This window comes from Octopus bimaculoides, chromosome 5, assembly GCF_046866305.1.
Source record: "Octopus bimaculoides isolate indiv1 chromosome 5, ASM4686630v1, whole genome shotgun sequence".
Classification (NCBI taxonomy): Eukaryota; Metazoa; Mollusca; class Cephalopoda; order Octopoda; family Octopodidae; genus Octopus; species Octopus bimaculoides.
Genome location: NC_142932.1, coordinates 76,029,167 through 76,035,635, shown reverse-complemented (window position 1 = coordinate 76,035,635; position 6,469 = coordinate 76,029,167). Strand labels below are relative to the sequence as shown.

At 38.5% G+C, this 6,469-nt stretch overlaps 1 long non-coding RNA gene across 1 annotated transcript in view; it reads left to right on the top strand.

Annotated features, from left to right (window-relative positions):
* Nucleotides 1-2,574: 2,574 nt before the first annotated feature.
* The window catches only part of LOC106878203 (uncharacterized), a 40,575-nt gene continuing 36,680 nt past the window's right edge, over nucleotides 2,575-6,469 (top strand). Inside the window, exons 1-2 of the long non-coding RNA XR_016241916.1 lie at nucleotides 2,575-3,312; nucleotides 3,449-3,569. This is a non-coding gene — a long non-coding RNA (uncharacterized LOC106878203). The remainder of the gene's footprint in view (nucleotides 3,313-3,448; nucleotides 3,570-6,469) is intronic.

Genomic DNA, 6,469 nt, shown 5'->3' with positions numbered 1-6,469 from the left:
AACTCATCCCTTTCATTGTAAATTCAACCGATCTCTTTTTTTAAATATCCTTTCTAAGGTAGTTAAAACTAAAACTTTTGTCGCTATTATCTTCACATGTATTTTGTGTTAATTCATTTATGTAGTGAGCATATGTATGTATAAAATAATGATGGAGACTTGTAAACGGTGGGCAAATACATTAACCATACGTAAATAAATGAATTTCAAGTCGACTTCACACTCATACATGCTTTCATAAATACATACATCCATGCATATACGTGTGAGTACGTATGTGCACCTTTGTGAGTGTGTGTGTGTGTGTGTGTGTGTGTGTGTGTGTGTGTGTGTGTGTGTGTGTTTCTTAGTGTATGTGTGCCTCTGTGTGTAAGAGTCACTATATACATATAGACATTAAATATGTGTATATGTTTTAGATGCATGCTCATTCTTCCTCTTTAGCTGGTGAAAAAGGAAATGTAGCTACGGCCCTGGTTTTATTATAATTTGATTTTAATGAGGCATGATAAGGAGCATGAAGGAATACGAAGGAACAGGTTAAAGTTGATGGCTACATTTATTTCTCCCCTTATAGAAGATACAGCAAACTGATTCAATATGAATACTTCTGTTAACAAAAATACATTGGGTCCTAGTGCAGTTTGTACGTGATAATGTGCGCGGGAAAAACACAAACCAGGCGTCAAAGTAAAGATGAAACCATACCCTCCATCTGGATTACAAGAGATGGTGCACGACAAACATCTGACAAACATCTACACGCAACGAATTAGAAGGTACATTGCGCTCCGGGGAGATCTTACCAACATTAACAATCTTTTGCACTCACATACAAACAGAATGGTTCAAGACTGTCACTTGCCACAGGGTGGTGAGACACCAGAGCGTGTAGTTTTTTTAACGCACAGCTCCAACTTATATTTTGAGATAACCTTGCGATATAAGAAGGAGCGCACAACTCCTTATAATTTAAGATAACCTCGGAAGGCTATATTATGTGGTGAATCAAAGAGGCTGAGGCTTTCCTTTTCTTTTTCCATTGTGGTATTCGGTATATCAGCAATAATGAAGTACCGCCACAGCCGTAACACATATATGGAGAGCAGTAGTCGCAGTTCTCAGCACACCATCATGTGACATCATCGTGTGTAATCAATTATTGTCACGATCATTCTTGATTATAAATAAGTGAATACCCCCCATAATCAGAGACGGCGCAATCTTGTGGTGCTCGGTGTAATAAATATTAACGGCAACGTAAGATCACCATTTTTGTAGCATCAAGTATATGGAAGAATTAGAATAAGCGGGAGCTGTTTTGATCCTCATGGGTAATAACAGAAAGATTACGATCGCAAATACAAACGGCTGAAATGGGGTTCTTCCGAATAGTTTTTGGAGTTACGTTACTCTGTTGAGTGCGTAGCCTGGACATCAGAGAGATGTTCCAGGTAGACCCTCTACTTCTCCGAATCGGGAGATCACAGTTCCGATTCTAAGGAATCGATAGACAAGTCTTACGGGCAAAATATGAAAACACGAGGAATCCCAAGGGTAGACGATGAGGAGGTTACTTGGATAACATCCATGCGCACGGTTGGTCTTGTTGGGTGTTCCAGCAGGTTCAATTGGACAAGGATAGCTTCTGACGGAACCCCATAGATGACGGGCTCAAGAATTCTACCCCATATTTCTTCCAGCGAGTGAAAAAGATGAGTCGAGATTTACATACACAAATAATCTACACATAAAAACACAAACACCTGTATATATTCGTTTTAAATTTAGGCACAAGGGCCACAATTTCGGTGGAAGGGGATTCTCGATTTCATCGACTCCAGTGTTCAACTGGGACTTATGTTATTGACCCTGAAAGAATGAAAGACAAAGTCGATCCCGGCAGCCTTTGAACTCAGAAGGTAAAGACGAACGAAATACCGTGAGGCATTTTAACCGGCATGCTAACCATCTTGCCAGCTCGCTGTCTCTAAGTCTGTATATATTGATTTCAAATTTTCGAGAGATGGCCAATAATTCCCGGAGAGGGGGCAAGTCCATTACGTCGACCCCAGTGCTCAATTGGTATTTATTTTATCGACCCGGAAAGGATGAAAAGCAATGTAGACCTCAGCGGAATTTGAACTCACGATGAAGACGGACGAAATGCCGCAAAGCATTTTGGCCGGCGTGCTAAAGATTCTGCCTGCTCAGCGCCTATATATTTGCATATGTTGATAGACAGATAAGTACACGCATACACACACACACGCACACACGCACACATACACACACACACACACACACATCTTCACAAACACACGCACACACACATGTACACAAATACACACACATTTATGTAATGCATATATCATATATATGAATATTTGTTTGTGTACATGCGTGTGTGTGCTATTCTGCGCGTGTGTGTGCTATTCTGCGCGTGCGCGTATAGCGTCTTTGTGTGAAATTCATTCAAGAATTTATCGTCTAGTCCACAGATTTCTATATTTCTTCATATTGTCATTATGACGTCACAATATCGGAAACGTTTTCTCCAAGACCTTCCTTTCAAATAACATTCAGTCTCTTTCAACCTTTCGCGGTGATTAGAGGCTAGGGAATGTGTGCGTCGGGGGACGTACCCGGACACCTGAAGACTAGAGTGAAGTCAGAGTCATCTTCACCTTGTTTTTGGTGTTTGTGGGGATATTTTGAGCAGACCCTCACAGGTGTGCCCTCCACACAATTGTTTCCTCACAACTTTGAAAAAAAATGGATATCGTTTAACCCATTACCTACCATAATTCTATTAACTGGAATGATCAAAATAACATTTTAATTAGAAATAAGCGAGATATTGTGTGAAAAATTAGCAAACCTCATTTGAATATCAGAGAAATATACCTAGTAGATATAGCAAAAAGTTTAGATATGTGTAAATATTGGCAGATAATTACGAAATTTGTAATATTTTAGTGATCTCATATGAGATCACTGGTAGGTAATATTCTACAAATATCTCTCCGTTAGCATACATTACGACTATATCGGAATTTAATGCGAAAAAAATACAGGTCGCGCACACATATGTACTGACATAGATCCCAATTTATTTTCAAAATTTCAAGTTCCATTTTGTGGATATATATTCTTTGTGTGTCAGTATATATGGAATTTGAACTCAGATTGCAAACGTGGACGAAATGCCGCCGGCGTGCTAACCAATCTGCCGCTCACCGTCTTATTAACATGAATAATGGTTACTCAACATAGTCCACAGGTAGATGTAGAGATTAGGGTTATAAATCGGTAAGTGTTTAAATAAAACACAAGTTTGCTGCTATTAAAACGTTTGATAATATTTTTTTGATATTTTGATTATAATGAAGGCAAAATTCTGTTTGTCTGCGTCCCCTCTATCTCTGTCTACATTTCTTCTACTTAGACATATTATACTTTTTTGGAATGAGAATGATCCCGGAATTGAAAATCTGCCTGTCAGTCGGTTTTTGAACATCTAGTATTGAGATCTGATTCGAAAGCATTTGAGTTGTAACTTCTACCAGGTAAAGTTGTCATATTTACGCCATTTCTTAGCCGTTTGTCAGATCACGTCAGAAATAAAGGGGGAGATAAATGACATTCGCTTCATTAATTTTACGTCCAATGATTGCATTAGAGAATTATTCCTCATCCATCCTTAACATCTTATCAAACACAAGCGGGGCATATAATCATTATAGATATATGGCTATGCTATTTGTCTCTTCTTAGTTTTGTACTGCAGGCCAAGCTAGTCCTCCGCAGGAGCTATCTCAAAAGTCGGCACAAAGTGCGGCTTTTAATCTAGTCTCTAATAAAGTAAAGTAGTTGCTTCATTAATTGTTCGATAGTTTTCATATCTTCACTATAGCTGCAAACGCTATTTGACAATACGGCTTTGGTTATGTGTACAATATTTTTGGGACTAAGAATATTGTTCATGTACTGTTACTCTCTCTCTCTCTCCCTCTTTGTCAAATACACGCACGCTCGCGCACATACACAGACGCGCGCACACGCAAACTTGGTTGTGGGCTTTCTTGAAGTTAATTTTGTCCATAAACTTAAGTTCATTTAAATTGTCCGAAGTTTCTTACTTCCAATCCTATGCAGTAAGGCAGGGACCTTTGGTACTTAAACTATTCAAAATGAGGAACATGAAATCACTGTGTGTCTCAGTAATATAAAAACCCACCTATTTGATCGTAAATTCAACCAATCTCTTTTCTTTGATATACTTTCTAAGGTAAATATTGTTGCCACACATGTCTCTGTCTTATTTTCTGTACATTTGAATTATGTTTAAATAGTTCGTTTGGGAGCGCTACTGGTACCTTGTAAACTGATGCAGGATCTGTTTGTCGGCGACTAGACTGGCGACCCTACCATGTTTGCTTGGTATGGAAAGTGATTTAGGACAGACCACAGCATAAGCAACAATGTTTGTCAAAAACTAGCAAAATCAAGGGACTCACAATATAATATAGACATTAAATATGTGTATGTATGTTTAGATGCATGTTCATTCTTCCTTTTTAGCTGGTGAAAAGGGAAATGTGGCTACGGCCCTGGTAATATTATAATTTTCTTGTTGAAAAAAGTCATGATAAGGAGCATCAAGGAATACTAAAAATTTGATTAAAATTGGCCATCACATTTATTTCTACCCCAATCGATGATACAGCAAACTGATTCAACATGAATAATTCTGTTAACAAAAATATATTGGTTTCCAGTGCAGCATGTGCATGGTGATATACGCGGGATAAACACAAAGCAGGGCGTCAAACATCTCTGGCGATAATTCTCTCCTCTCTGGCTATATCATAGAAATTACTTATTTATAACTATCTGTAGTCTCAAAACAGACTACACATTTGCTGGTCTGGCAAGCGGTCTGATTCGATGACTTGAAGCATCAAATCAGCATGAATGGGTATGGTCATTGACCACTTGTAGAAAACATGCAAAATACGTCAACTGGCAGCTATCTAAGTCTAGACAGCTAAATAATAAACATAACATTCGCTACACTTTCATACGAGACATAGAAGAAACAAGTAACCTTCCTCTCTACAGCCACCAACCACAGAGCACCAAGTAGTGCATATAGAAAGTAAAAAAGAAAACATACTCTCTATCTGGGTTACAAGAGATGGTGCAGGATGAACATTTGACAAACATCTACACGCAACGAGTTATAAGGTACTTTGCCCTCCGGAGGGATCTTCAGCAACTTTGACAATCTTTTGCACTCTCATACAAACAGAATGGTTTAAGACTTTCTCTTACCACAGGGTATATTTTGTTTGAGACACTAGAGGGCACAGCTTTTGAGTGCACAGCTCATTTTTATATTCTAAAATAACCTTGCGATATAAGCGGGAGCGCGCAACTCCTTCTTATTTCTTATAATCTAAGATAACCACGCAAGGCTATCTTATAAGATGGACCAAAGACTCTGAGGTTATTGCTTTCTCTTTCTGTTGTGGTATTCGTCATATCAGCGACAATGAAGTATCGCCACAGCCGTAACAAATATATGGAGAGCAGCGGTTGCTGTTCTCAACACACCAACATGTGACCACCTCCATTGTTGAAGTGCTGCGTAATCAATTATGGTCACGATATTTTTTATTAGAAATAAGTGAATCCCTCTTATAACAACAGACGGTGTACGTTTGTGGTGTTCAGTATATTACACATTAACAGCAATTAAAGATCACCATTTTCGTAGCTTCAAGTATATGGAAAAATTAGAATAAGCGGGAACATAATTTTCAACCTCAAAGGTCTTTGTGCCAAAACGAAAGTTCTTCATTCTCACATCATTGAGTTTTTGTATGCAGATGATTGTGACATGTTTGTACATTCCCTGGAAGATATGCAACACATGATGAATGCGATCACTGCAGCATGTACAGCATTGGGCCTTACAACCAACTTGAAAAAAACTGTTCTAATGTACAAGCCTACTCCCACTAAGCTTTATGTGGCACCTTTTATAAGTGTGAATGTTCAAAGGTTAGAGGTTGTAACTAAATTCATTTATTTAGGAAGTACTTTGAGCACTGCTGGTCTTGATGAAATTTCATATAAAATCACCAAGGCTGGTAGTAGTGCCTTTGGTAGGCTTTACAGACATCTCTTTCCAAATTGAGGTTGGGGTTCATAACACGTGTCCTGCCACCTTTGCTACATGGTAGTGAGACATGGGTTGTTTATCGTAGGTATTTATGGCATTTGAAACGATATCATCAATATTGTCTTAGAAAAATTCTTGGGATAAATTGGAAAATGGCCATCAGTGATGTGGAAGTACTTGAGAGAAGTGGTAGTAGAAGTGTAGAATCAATGATTCTGCAAAGTCGTTTGAGGTGGGGTGGACATTTGGTCAGAATGAATGATGAATACTTCTCAAGCA